The sequence below is a fragment of the Mustela nigripes genome, chromosome 6 (assembly GCF_022355385.1).
Source record: "Mustela nigripes isolate SB6536 chromosome 6, MUSNIG.SB6536, whole genome shotgun sequence".
Classification (NCBI taxonomy): domain Eukaryota; kingdom Metazoa; phylum Chordata; class Mammalia; order Carnivora; family Mustelidae; genus Mustela; species Mustela nigripes.
In genome coordinates this window covers 120,568,031-120,582,757 of record NC_081562.1, presented here as the reverse complement: position 1 = coordinate 120,582,757, position 14,727 = coordinate 120,568,031, and the positions used below count along the sequence as shown (strand labels likewise).

Genomic DNA, 14,727 nt, shown 5'->3' with positions numbered 1-14,727 from the left:
GGGAAACTACAGGGCATATGGGAATGCTCTGTTCTATCTTCATATCTTCTCTATAAATCAGAAGTATTCTAAAAAAAAAAAAAAAAAAAACCGAAGTTACTTTTAGAATATTTTATATAAGCATGATGTGTATGTGTATATACATATATACAAAGGACATGGAAGTATCTCAAGGGATTGGTTGAAGATTTTGGACACTCAAGACTGGAAAAACCAGGTCAGGTTTCCCTACAGCACCACCTTTAGTGTGACTCAGCTCTGTCACGTCTCAGGCACCACATTTCTCAGTTCCACACTTTGCACTCTTCACAGACAGCCCATTGCTTCGGCCTGGGGAGGAGTCGAAGTCTGGAGCTACTCATCCTACCCAGCTACTCATCCTACCCCATCCTACCCAGGGTTCGTGTCGGAATCACAGCTGCCAAACTCGTGCCTGTGCATAGGAGACCATTTTCATAAAAGGAGGAAGAGCTGGGAGCCAGACAGGCCCCTCTCTGCTCTGCAGTTCCAGGTAAGATGGCAAAAGAGAAGAGGTTTAGCCAACAAAGTCAATGTCCTAAAACCCAAGGGCAGATATTCCACAGCAAAGGAGCAGCATCTTTGCCCTTTACACACACTAGAAAAATTCGGTGGCAATTACAAAATTTTATGAAATCAAGATTTACAAAAACTGCTTTCTGCAAAAAAATTGATTTTGTCCCCAAGGACTCAAGTTAACTCTCCTGACTTTTAACCACAGGGGCTCTTACTTTAAAAAAAAAAAAAAAATTATATTTAGGGAAAGTCTACCAGTACTCACAGTAATTGGAAACCACGGATGTTTTGATACATTGATATGGTGGAAGGGAGACCAATCCAATGTAGGCCAGCTAGGAGTTTCACAGAATAGTTAGTGATTTAAGGATCACTGCCCTTAAACCAGCTCACATAGTCTGTGTCATGGCACCAAGTAGGAAAAGATGCCCTTCCTCAAGATGCTTCATTTCTGTTGGGAAACTATCATCATGGGCTGCTTTTGTTAGAACAAGACACTTCACAATCCTACCAGGATTTCATGAAAATAAAATTACAAATATGTGATACCTATGATGTGACCTTGGGTGCTTGTGTCCTGCAGAAGCTGTATAGCCATGTGCAGTCACTCTGGGTGCCACTGTCTGTTGTGAGCAAGTGTCAAAGTCTCTTACAGTCTTTTTAAGCTTGACCTTACTTTCATGTCTCGCTAGTCGCAAACCTTCCCCCACTCCCCGCGCCAGTGGAGTGAGCATTCCAACTGTCATGGGTAATCATTATTATATTTACCTTGGATTGAAATACAGAATCTGACTCTTCGACTGATGCTACAATTGCACTTTCCTTAACCATCATGATGGGGATAAGAACGTCCATGGGGCTGAGGTGTTACAAACACTAAGTGAGAGGACATATCAAAGCTCGGAGCACAACGCCGGCCAGATCATGAGGCCTCCCTTGACACTGTGGTTCCTCCTTCCCGACTCACAAATCTTCCATGGCTCACCAGACCAGTCAGGAGTCTCTGTTGAAAGGCCTAGGGTTGTTTTTGCTCATTGAAGTGCTTTCAGATACATAGTTGCTCGTTTCTGTGTGCAGGAAGAGAGAATGGTTTTTACCTGCCTTGCTTCTGTGAAGTCAGATCCAAATTACACCATCTATAGACACGGTGTGGGTTTCCTCTTCACAAATGATATTGCAAGAAGCAGTTTATGACTTCTATGTGTTAGAGAACCAATTTCTAAATGGCATGTGATGAAGCTTCAGAAATTCATTTCAGAGAGGGGGGTGGGGTTATGGACATTGGGGAGGGTGTATGCTATGGTGAGTGCTGTGAAGTGTGTAAACCTGGCGATTCACAGACCTGTACCTCTGGGGCTAATAATACATTATATGTTAATAAAAAAAAATTAAAAATTAAAAAATAAAAGAAATTCATTTCGAAGAAATTTTTATCCTTAAAAAATATTTGCTTGCTTGATTTATCTACTCTGATTGAGATTACGTATCTTGAGTTAATGGTCTTATGAGTTACCTTGAAATAAAATTAAAACATAAATTCAGAACAATATTTAAATATGGAGAATTGAAAATGCCATTCATAAAAATATACATTTTCTCCATCTAAATTATTCTACCTGTGCCTTTCATTGTCTCAGGTAGGGAAACTGTATGTTTAAGGTACTGTGGGAGGCTTCTTACTTATATCCTCCAACCATACCTGGGTCATCTCTACATAAAGGGATGAGGCCACTGGAGGACAAAATATGAGAGATCAGCGTGAATTGGAGGAAGAGAAATGAGTTGAGCAAGAGAAATATACAGACTGACAAATACCTTGGAAGAGGGCCTTCCTCTTGGGGTTCAGGATGAATAAAATCTTTGAGGCAGCAACAAATTACCTATGTTTGGAGAAAAAGGAGGATTTGAGCTGGAACAAAAGATTTCTGTAGGGAAGGGTTGGAAAACAGTGAAATCACCTACATCACCAGGCTGAGATATTTGGACTAGATCTTAAGACCATTAGGGGTTGCCAGATATTTTTAGCTAGTGAGGAAAAAGGTATTTTAGGAAAACTTTATCTGATAGGAAAGAAAAAAGACTATTTCAAAATAAAATAATTGCAATTAATCTTATTTTATTTGTTATAATACTAGTGCAGAAGAGGACCCTTATAACAAGCCTACTTAAAAAAAATTATTGAAGTCACCAATTACTTATTGATACTGGGAAGGGGTCAAATTAAAATCATTGCAATGATTTAACACCCATTTCTCCCTCCATGCTCTTAATTATTCAGGGTGGGTCCCAAATCTTTGTTTCATGACTGATGACTTATAGTTTTAACTTTTCACAATTTAAAATATTTAATTTCCATCTCAAACCATCTGTTTCGGGGTGCCTGAGTGGCTCAGTGGGTTAAGCCTCTGGCTTCAGCTCAGGTCATAATCCCAGGGCCCTAGGATCGAGCCTGGCGTCGGGCTCTCTGCTCAGCGGGGAACCTGCTTCCTCCTCTCTCTGCCTGCTACTCTGCCTACTTGTGATCTCTGTCTGTCAAATTAATTAATTAATTTTTTAAAACCACCTGTTTCTCTGTTTTTGATTTTTTTTTTTAGCATGTTTTTTGTTTGATCGTTTTACTGTGGTTCATGGTAAAGGAGGGTCCCAGGAATGGCCTGTGGTGGGACTCTTCCCCTTCATGATAACTGAGAGGGCAATCCTAGGGAAGGCAGGGCTATGTACTCCAGGAGGAAGAGACCCGCCCTGAGATCTCAGGGCTCTGCCCCTTCTGAGATACTGTGCTCCGAGAAGCTTCCTCCCCACTCCTAGAGGACATGGGAAGCTCATCACTCCCGGAGTTTAACCCAGCCCAAAACTTGGATCTGGAAGGTCTGAAACCTTCGTGGTACAAGTAGAAACCAGAAAAAAGACCCGTCATTCAAACATGGAAGCAATTTTAAATACCACAAAAGCTAGAGACCAGGATATATCTTTGAGGCAGAATATTCTGGAAAACCAAGAAAAGGTTATAGATATGAAAATGAATGCCAACTGAGAAAAGATCTTTCTGTGCAATTGCTCCAAACATCTAACTTGCTCCAAGTTAAATATAAAGGTAATAGTAAAGACCTGTTAAGTATGTTACCTGGATTATGTCACTCAGTCCTCACAATAAATCCCATGGCGCTATATGTCACTATCACTACTTCACAGATAAGAAAACTGAGACTAGATATCAATGATAATAATCACTCAAATTTAGGCGATTAATAATTCACAGAACTGGGGATCAAACCTGTCTGCCTCACACCAAAGTCATACCCTTGTCTGTCACTCTCAACCCTTCAGATTAAATTTTCTTCACAGTGAAGGCTCAGTCCATTAAGCATCTACTCTTGGTTTTGGCTCACGTCTCAGGGTCCTGAGATCAAGCCTGGCGTGGGGCTCTACTCCCAGCCAGAAATCCGCTTGGGATTCTCTCTGCTACTCCTCACTGTGCTCGCCTGTGCGCACATGCACTCTCTCCCTGTCTCTCCAAAATAAATCCTTTAAAAAACTATTTTTTTCTTCATAGACGTTTCTTAAAGAATTTATTTAGGGTCCCCTGGGTGGCTCAGTCAGGTAAGCATCTGCCTTCGGCTCAGGTCATGATCACAGCTTCCTGGGATTGAGACCCACATTGGGCTCCCTTCTCAGTGGAGAGCCTGCTTCTCCCTTTCTATCTTCTGCTTGTGTGGTCTCTCTCACTCTCTCTCTGTCAAATAAATAAATAAAATCTTTTAAAAAAAATTTATTTAGACTTCACTGTCCCTGCAACCCATTACTTGTTTTTGGAAGCATGTTTCTGTTTAGCTGTGAAGATACAGAAGACCAAAAAAAAAAAAGAAAAAGAAAAAGAAAAAGAAAAGAAAAGAAGAAGAAAAAACCAAACCCACCTGCTTTTCTAAGAAACTTGGAGAGACCCTGGTTGCATTTTGTGCCAGCCGAGGGCCATGTGACAAAATGAATCACAGAGCCAGGGAGAACTCTAATCCTCCAAGTTTTGTAATAAGCCCTTCACGAAGGGACTTGAGAGCAGTCTAGCAGGCAGTTGAGCCTGGAAAGGAGAATAAAAGTAGGAGAGAAGTGATGCATGGAGACCTTGTGTTGACCAAAGTGGATGGGATAATTATAACCCATGTAAAAGCTGAAATGTCTTGTAGTCCCTGTCCTAAAGAAGTAGTATTAAACTAACCATAAGTTCAGAAGCTGAGCAATTAACATTCTTCTTTAAAAGAAATGCCCATGACTCAGTGGTAGGTAGGACAAAGGAGGCAAGAAGTTTTGCACAACAAAACTTTGAAAAATCCTCTCTTCCATCTCTAATAGCCATTTTATATTAAAACAAAAAAAAATGGTAGTCGGTCCCCAAAACTTTCTCTGTCATTGTCAGGTGTCCTTTGTGGATCTTATCTCTCCCTGTCACTGTCTCTTTCCTTCAGTTTCTACTCTGTGTCCTTTCCCATGGGTAAAAATTCTTCCTAGAACATATCCCTGTAACTTCTTCATTTTCTGTTAACTCAAATCCTATACTGTAAAATCCCAGGAACGAAGCTGGAATGGTTCGAATTCCCTTTAGCAGGTATGAGTGGAAAGCTATGACTCATATGCCAACATGACCTGATGAAATCTGGGTTACTCAGTTCTGTGTATCATCTGAAGATCTCCTTCTGCCTCCATTTCTCTGTCAAGAAGTCCCAACCAATGTATGGTGACTATGGTTAATAATACTGTGTTGCATATTTGAAAGTTGCTAAGAGAGTAAATCTTTTTTTTAAAGATTTTATTTATGTATGTATTTATTTGACAGAGACACAGTGAGAGAGGGAACACAAGCAGGGGGAGTGGGAGAGGGAGAGGCAGGCTTCCCACAAAGTAGGGAGCCCGACGTGGGGTTTGATCTCAGGACATGATCAAATGTCCAGAGATCAGGTTTGTTCTCAGGACATTACATGAGCCAAAGGCAGACATGTAATGACTGAGCCACCCAGGCATGCCCAAGAGAGTAAATTTTAAAAGTTCTCATCACTAGAAAAAAAATTTTTGTTAAGTATATGGTGACAGATGTTAACTAGACTTACTGTGATGATCATTTCACGATACAGTTGACCCTTGAACTATGCGGCTGTTAGGCACACTGACACCACACCCCCCACTCAAAAATCCACATTTAGACTTCCTGGGAAGATGAAAGAGTAGGAAAATCTTGAGCTCACCTTATCCCATGCATACAACTAGATAACACCCAGAACAATGTGAGTAACCTAGAACTCGGCCTGAAGACTGGCAGACCAAATTCTCCACAGCTAGTTGTGCAGAAGAGGCCACAACAAAGAGGATAGGAAAGGCAGACACATGGTCAGGAGTTAAACAGACCAGTGTGGGACTGTCTCCAGGAGGGAGGGACACTTCAGGTGCGGAAAGAAGAGTGAAACAGACCCAAGCACCAAGAATCCCACACTTGGAGAACACAAATCTCCATAACATTAGCCTTTGAAAACCAGAGGGGCCTAATTTCACAAGTTCTTTCAATCTGGGGGCTTAACATCTGGAACTTAAAAATCGCAGGCTCAGCTCTGAGACAGCCAGGAGGGTGACAGGTAACCAAATCCCTGCATAACCAACAGCCCCACAGAGACACACATCAAAGCAGGAGTTTAAAAAACACCTGGGGTATATGTGAAGGAGATTTACTTATAGATCTCAGAACATGTGCTGGAGGGACAAGGATCTTTAGGAGACTTCTCCAGGAAGAAAAGAGCTGGATGGCTCCATTTCCCTACCCTGCCTCCCAGCCTAGATACATGGACACCTGTGGGAACCAGGGCAGCACCAACTTGCTCTATTTAGCTTGCTGACAGTGTGCTCTGCCCCCACATTCCCCTGCAGACATGCCCCCTCCAGCCAGGCCAGAACCTCTCCAAAGTGTCTCCTTCCCCAGGGAAAGGAGATAACCACACACACCAGTCCGATGGTGGCCCTAGCTGTGGGCTGGAGGCGGACATCTGATCTGACTGCAGGCCCCACCCACCAACAGAAGCTTCTCAGGGGACAAAACAGGGAAAGTGCCCTGCAGGTCCATGCCACTGCAGCCCTGGCAAACATTTGGTCTGACTCAACTCAAACCAGACGGGAACAAATCCTTCCCACAACAGGCAAGGAGACCAATTGCAAACAACTAGAGTGAAGGCAAACGTGACTCAGCCACAACAACAGGTTGCATATAACACACATAGGAGACACCCCTGAAACTCCAGGTTCTGAAGAACAGGGGCCATTGCCCTCCAGAGCACTACAGGATCTCTTCTTCATAAGGCCACCACTTTCAAGAGCAGGAGACATGGTTGACCTTCCTAACACTTAGAAACAGACACAGAGAGACAAAATGAGAAGACAGAGGAATATGTCCCAAATGAAAGACCAGGACAAAAATCACAGCAAGAGAGTTAAATGAAATGGGGATAAGCAATAGGCCTGATAGAGAATTTAAAGTAATGATCATAAAGATACTCCCTGAACTTGAGAAAAGAGTAGAGACCTCAGTAAGATCCTCAGCAAAGTTACACAACACATAAAAAAAAGAACCAATCAGAGAGGAAGAACTCAATAACTGAAACTAAAATTACACTAGAGGGGGTAAATAATAAGACTAGAGGAAGCAAAATGGGTCTGTGACCTGGAGGACAAAGTAATGGGAAAGCGATCAAGCCAAACAGAAGACAGGGAGGAAAATATAATAATCAAAAATGAAAATAGACTTAGGGAATTCATCAAGCATAATGTTTCACATTATAGAGATCCCAGAAGAAGAAGAAAGATAAAAGGGGGCAGAATATTTATTTGAGGAAATAACAGCTGAAAACTCCCTGAACCTGGGAAAAGAAACAGAAATCCAGATCTAGGAGGCACAGAGAGCTCCCAACAAAATCAACCAAAAGAAGCCCAAACCAAGATACATAGTAATCAAAATGGCAAAAAGTACTGATAAAGAGAGAATTAAAAGCAGAAAGAGTAAGCAATAACACACAAGGGAAACCCCACAAGGCTCCCAGATGATTTTGCAGCAAAAACTTTGTAGACCAGAAGGAAGTGACTTGATATATTCAAAGTGCTGAAAAACAAAAACAAAAACACCTGCAAACCTGGATATTCTATCCTGCAAAGTTCTCATTCAGAATAGAAGGAGACATAAAGAATTTCCCAGACAAACAAAAGTTAAAGGGATCCATGACCACTAAGCCAACCCTACAAGAAATGTTAAGTTGGATTCTTTGAGTGGAAAGGAAAAACCCTTTCCTCTCTAAGAAAAGTAAGTATCACTTACTAAGAAAAGTAAGAAGCACAAAAGCAGTAAAATTAAGTGTACCTACAAAAATCAGTCAAGGGATTCACAAAATAAAAAAGATGTAAAATATAATACCATATACCTAAAACATGGGGAGAGGAATAAAGAATGGGTTCAAACTGAAGCAACTATTAATTTAATATAAACTGCTGTATGTATAAGATGCTATATGCAAACCTGATGGTAACAGAGGAGAGCAAGAGAAGAAAGGAACAAAGAAGAACTACAAAAACAACCATAAAATAATATGGCAATAAGTACATATTTATCTTTAATTATTCTGAATGTAAATGGACTAAATGCTCCAATCAAAATACACAGGGTCAGGGCACCCAGGTGGCTCAGTAGGTTAAGCATCCAAGTCTTAATTTCAGCTCAGGTCATGATCTCAGGGTTATGAGATCAAGCCCTGCGTCAGACTCCGTGCTGGGCATGGAACCTGCTTAAGATTCATTCTCTCTCTCTCTCTCTGTGTCTCCTCTGGGGGGGGGGGGACACAGAGTGATGGGCTGGATAAAAAATATAAGACCTATCTGTATGCTGCCTACAAGGGACTCATTTTAAATCTAAAGACACATACAGACTGAAAGTGAAGGGATGGAGGGGTTCCTGGGTGGCTTAGTCAGTTAAATGTCTGCCTTTGGCTCAGGTCATGATTCCAGGGACCAGGGATTGAACCCTGCATTGGGCTCCCTGCTCAGCAGGGAGTCTGCTTCTCCCTCTCCCTGTGTCCCTCCTCCCACTGGTGCATGCACGTGCTCTCTCTCTCTCTCTCTCTCTCTCACTTACTCTCTCTCTCTAATAAATAAATAAAAATCTAAAAAAAAATGAAGGAATGGAGAAGCACTTGTCATGTAAATAGGAGTGAAAAGAAAGCTGGAGTAGCAATATTATATCAGACACATTTTTCAAACAAAGACTAATGGGAGACCAAGGATAGTACCTAATGATAAAGGGAACAATCCAACAAGGAAGATAAAACAATTTTAAATATTTGTGTGCCCAACATGGGGCACCCAAATACATAAAACAGTTAATAACAAACATAAAGGTAGGAATCAATAGCAATACAATAACAGTAGGGAACTTGAACACCCCACTTACATCAATGGATAGATTATCCAAACAGAAGATCAATAAGGAAAAGTTGGCTTTGAATGACTTATTGGACCAGATGGCTCTAACAGATATATTCAGAACATTCCATCCCCAAAAAGCAGAATACACATTCTTTTCATGTGCCCATGGAACATTCCCCAGAACGGACTCAATCGTAAAAAAGAATGAAATCTTCCCATTGGCAACAACACGGATGGATCTAGAGAGTATAAAGGGAAATAAGTCCATCAGAGAAAGACAAGTACAGTATCATTTCACTCATATGTGGTGTTTAAGAAATAAAACAAATGAACAAAAAAAAAAAAAAAAAAAGGAGACAAACCAAAAAACAGACTCTTAACTATAGAGAACATACTGATGGCTACCAGAAGGGAGGGGAGTTGCGGTGGGATGGGTGAGATAGGGGATGGGGATTAAGAGTGCACTTATTGGGGCACCTGGGTGGCTCAGTGGGTTAAAGCCTCTGCTTTCAGCTCAGGTCATGATCCCAGGGTCCTGGGATCGAGCCCCACGTCGGGCTCTCTGCTCAGCAGAGAACCTGCTTCCTCCTCTCTCTCTCTCTCTCTCTCTCTGCCTGCTTCTCTGCCTACTTGAGACTTCTGTCTGTCAAATAAATAAATAAAATCTTTAAAAAAAAAAAAAGAGTGCACTTACTGTGATGAGCACTGAGTGCTGTGTAGAATTGTTGAATCACTATCTTTTGCCCCCAGGAATAGTAAAATCCTGTAGAGTAACTATACTGGAATTATTATTTTTTTTTAATCTTCATATAGCTATTGACTTCCCTGAAACTTTATTAATAGTCTACTGTTGACCAGAAGACTGATGGATAACACAAATAGTTATTAACACATATTCTGTATGTTATACATATTATATCCTGTTTTACCAAGAAAGTAAACTAGAGAAAAGAAAGTGTTATTAATAAAATCATAAGGAAGAGAAAATACATTTATAGTACTATACTGTATTTATAAAAAAAAATCCATGTATAAGTGGACCCACACATTTCAAACCTATGTTACTCAAAGGTCAACTGTATATAGACATAAAATCACTACATTGAACACCAGAAGCTAATATAATGTTATATGTTAATTTTGCCTCAAATAAATCTTAACTCCCAGACAAAACTAGTTTTTGTCTTCCCCAAATACAAGTTCCAACCTTGAGAAGAACTGATGTTTTAAGAATTGTGAAATGGGGGCACCGGGGTGGCTCAGTCATTAAGCATCTGCTTTGGGCCTAGCTCATGATCCCAGGGTCCTGGGATCGAGTCCTGTGTTGGGCTCCCTGCTCAGCGGGGAGCCTGTTTCTCCATCTGCCTGCTGCTGCCCCTGCTTGTGCGCTCTCTCTCTCTTTCTCACTATCAAATAAATAAAATCTTAAAAAGAGAGAGAGAGAGAGAATTGTGAAATGAGGGGCACCAGGTGGCTCAGTTGGTTAAGCATCAAACTCTTGCATTCTGCTCAGGTCATGATCTCAGGATTGTGGAATTGAGCCCCACATTGGGCTCCCCACTCAGCAGGGAGTCTGCTTATCTCTTTCTTCCTCTGCCCCTCCCCATGCTCACACATGCTCTCTATCTCTTTCTAAAATAAATAAGTAAATCTTCAAAAGAAAGAAAGAGAGAGAGAGAGAGAAAGGAATTATGAAATGACCAGGAGACAAGGGATGAAGAAATTTCATCTCCAGCCCAGGAGCTACATCAACCAGGGCTTGAGGACTTGGCTGCTGGATGGCTGGGGGCACTTTACCCCATCTCTCTAAGCCCTGCTGTCCTCATTTGCAAACTGGGATCTAGAGGTTCACGAAACAGATATTCACTGAATATCTCCTATATGCCATGTACATGTTGGGTTCAGGAGACAGACCATGAACCAAACAGAAAAAGAAATCTTGCCCTTGTAAGCATACATTCTGGTGGGATGATAACAGCCATATCTCCCTCTTAGGTTGTTTGAGAATTAAACAATAATAATGAACACATTTATGATGACTCTGTGCCAGGAAGAATTGTTAAGTACTTGGCACATTGTTTTAATTAAGGTTTCTTTGCTTTTTCTGTGCTGGAGTTCACTTGGGCAATCCAGTAGCGCCAACCAACTCCTTCTCAAAACAGCGTTTTTAAATGAATAAGAAAGTACACATGGGATAACCAGGGAAACAAAGTATGTGGAGACACAAAAGTTATATGGTAATAAAGTGCTTCTTTTTTAACATATTAAATGATGAGCTCTAGTGACAGGTTTAACAATACTGTAACTTTGAAAAACCAATGAGCTTAGATGTAATTAATACCCCTATTCAAGTTCACAGGCATCTGTAATGTCAATCCACTGGTTTGTAGACCCCAGGGTTAATTTAATCCTTGTTATAACTCTACAAAGTAGGTATTGTTATTATTATTCCATTTTTTTTTTTTAACGGATGAAGAAAATGATGTACCGGGAGGTTAAATGTCTTGCCAGTGGATATTAAGTTATGGGGCTGAGATCTGAGCCCATATTCTGGCTCCAAAGCCTGTGTTCTTACCACTACCCAGTGCATGGCTTAGCTCAGGGCTTGCCTCATGGTCAAGGTCAATAATATTAGCTGGTAGTTGGAAGCAGTAATTGCAATAAGTAGAAGCATTAGGAGGAGAGTATATCTAGGGGACAAAGAATAGATTGTACCAGCATTAAGAAAATCTTTAAAGGGAAAAATCTGGTAGGAAGCCATGAAATCTACTGTGTAGGATTCCGCGTATCCTGTTCTTCCAAGACCCATACAAATTTCATTTCTTTCTCTGCGTGATTACCCAATCCGGGACCCAATAGCTAAGACTTTGGAGGATGTGATAACATAGGGAAATGTTCTTGAGTCTACAACCATTTCTTCCTTTTAGTTGTATATCCCCCCTATCAGTTATTGGGTCTTTGCTACACTTCCAGTAGGCACTCTCCCCAAAAGACCCCGCGGACGTAAATCGGTGCTGCGGAATAAAAAGAACACTGTCGGTCTTTCAGAGGAGGGCTGCCCAGAATGAATGCAGCCGCAATTCTTCTCTGCTGACGTTTGCAAACGTGCAAAGTCAGAGGTCTGGATCCAATGTGGGTCCTTTGGGCACTATATAAATATTAATTAGCTGAAAGGTGTTGATAAGGTAAAGAAACTTACGCTTCTCCAAATGGCGTCAGCCAACACTTCAGTTTCAGTGTTTTCAAGAAAAAGACCAACAATAGAGCCCAGATCCTTAGAAAGGCTTTCCTCCCGGGCTCGGTGACAGCCATCCCAGCTCTCTGTGACAGCGAGTCACCCCCCCCCCCCGGCCCAGCCCCCAAAGGGGAATGGAGCAGAGTAAGATGATTCATCCCTTCTCCCAACTCTGCCTTGTAAAAGCATTTTTCTAATTGCCGGTCCACGGCCCATTTTTACTGTAACCGGCGCTCAGTTCCTTAACATTCCTCGGGCATGCTGTTCCCAAGAGCAAAGCAGAAAAGTGGCAGGAGGCGTCCTTGTCGCACCCCTGTAAATGCCACCTGATTCACCAGAGGGTTGGAGAACTCCAGCTCCCATGCTCTGTCTGTGCTGACATTCTGTTCGAGCCCAGAGGAAAGAAAAAGCATCAACACTCCGTTGCAAGAGATGGGTGCAGGGCTAGTGGTCACGAAGCCCAGAGCTCAGCCAGGGGGACCAAGGGTCTGGGGAGGACGTGGTGAGGTCACAGATGCCGGAGAGTCTCTGCACACATTCCTCCCCGGGCCACCGGCCTTGACTTGGGAAAACAGCCCATGTGACCCGCTGCACTGAAAAATACCACCGTGAACCTTCACAGATGGCTCCAGGCCGGGGGTAAAAATAGCTCCTCATACAGCACAGCCCAAACTGGGAGTCGGGGAGGCTTTGATTTCAGCTGGCCAAAAAGGTAAAAAATGTTTTCACTGAGCCATGAGAGGCTGCCATGGAAAGAGAGATTTAAAACACAAATATTTTACATTCTGCCTTATTTCAAATTCATTCAACTGTCCTCAGCAAAAGAATGAAAAATATTTGCAGATAGGGGGGGGAAAGTATTTGTCTTTTTTTTTTTTCTTAAGATTTTTAAAATGTATTTGATAGAAAGAGACACAGCAAGAGAGAGAGGGAACACAAGCGGGGGGAATGGGAAAGGGAGAAGCAGGCTTCCAACTGAGCAGAGAACCAGATGCGGGGCTCGATCTCAGGACCTTGAGATCATGACCTAAGCCAAAGGCAGATGCTTAACCCACTGAGACTACCAGGTACTCCGGTATCTGTCTGTCTTATTTGACCATAGTGAGAAAACAGACAGACCAGCCTAGAAAGTCTTCAGTGCATGGACTCTTGGGAAGAGCCGAATAAAGAGAAAAATGAAAACCTGTGTTTTGTGTTCATTTTCAAAGACTTGGCTTTACAGAGTTAGTGGAGTCCTAATTGGTTTAATTACTTATTTTCAGCAAGTTGTTTCATCCATGTCCCCATTGTTCCACTGAGGTTTCTATTTTTACCCTTTGGGGGTGAATCACACTCTGACCACTTACAGACATGATTAGAACATGATTTTTCAAGTCAGAACCCAAGTGAAAGTTTGATTCCCAAACCAGAGCCTTGAGGCTCAGCACACTGGCAACCATTGTGCCCTGACATTATGTCGGCCTGTGTGCCCCAATTGTACCACAGAGTAGAGGTGATTGGAAGGGTTCCATGGACAAAAAATAGCTCAGATAATAACTCCTTACAAGATAAGAGGAAATAAATGGCATTTGACTTGGTGTTCCCTCAGTCCCCTGACCTGGTGAACAAGAAAATGCTTTTGTATCTTTCAGTTGTTGAAATTGATGCAATCAGTTTGCATCCAATCAGCAAAAGAAGTGTTTGTCTTCACGGACAGTGTTGTTCTGTCCTGAGAACCATGAATGCTTTTTCTTATTCAACTCAAAATTTCTAGTGCCTCATTAATATAATAGAGTCTTGATGCCTGGTTGATAAAAATTTCAGCTCTGTTGGATTTTCTTCTGAATTTTTTAATAAAAGGTAAAATTAAATCTGATTAGAACTTTCACCCACATGCAATATAAATAGGGTCAGTGTTCAAATTCACATCTTAAAATGTGTAGAGTAATTGTTCTTTTGGGTCCGACTTGCAGTTTTTAAAATTTGACTCCCTTGACATTGAACATAAATCCAAGTGTTGCCTTTTTCTCAGTGGGGCAGAATTTTAAATGACCTGGATTGAAGTGTATAAGTTTATAACAGCCCTGGTAGAATTCTTAGTTTTTTTCTGAGTGTCAGGAGCTTGTTCATAGTCAGTTCAGAGAAAAGAAATCTTGAGACTTTTCCTTAACCAGAGAGTGCTGTTCTGATTAAGAGTTGATTTCCATTCCAAATAGAGAAACTCATATTTTTTATCTTACTTGTCTATCTAACAGAAAAAAGGTTTATATACTTTTCTCCTCCACTGGATGGATTTCCATGATTATAAATATAACTACGCATGTTTTCTTAGGATACCTTGCTCTTATCTTTTTAGCATTTACATTTTCTATATAGCTGGAATGGATTTTGGTAGGAAGTAGAAGTCTAGCTTTCTTTGATGGCTTTCCATTTGTCCAAATACAATATGGCACTGGTTTGAAATAGTTGTATTATATACTAAATTTACATATATATATATATATATATATATATATATATATATATATATATATATA

At 41.3% G+C, this 14,727-nt stretch overlaps 1 long non-coding RNA gene across 1 annotated transcript in view; it reads right to left on the bottom strand.

Moving 5' to 3' along the window:
* Positions 1 to 1,322: 1,322 nt before the first annotated feature.
* Positions 1,323 to 14,727, bottom strand: part of LOC132020875 (uncharacterized) — a 47,596-nt gene continuing 34,191 nt past the window's right edge. Inside the window, exons 2-3 of the long non-coding RNA XR_009405127.1 lie at positions 2,350 to 2,414; positions 1,323 to 1,601 (exon numbers count right to left, since the gene is read on the bottom strand). This is a non-coding gene — a long non-coding RNA (uncharacterized LOC132020875). The remainder of the gene's footprint in view (positions 1,602 to 2,349; positions 2,415 to 14,727) is intronic.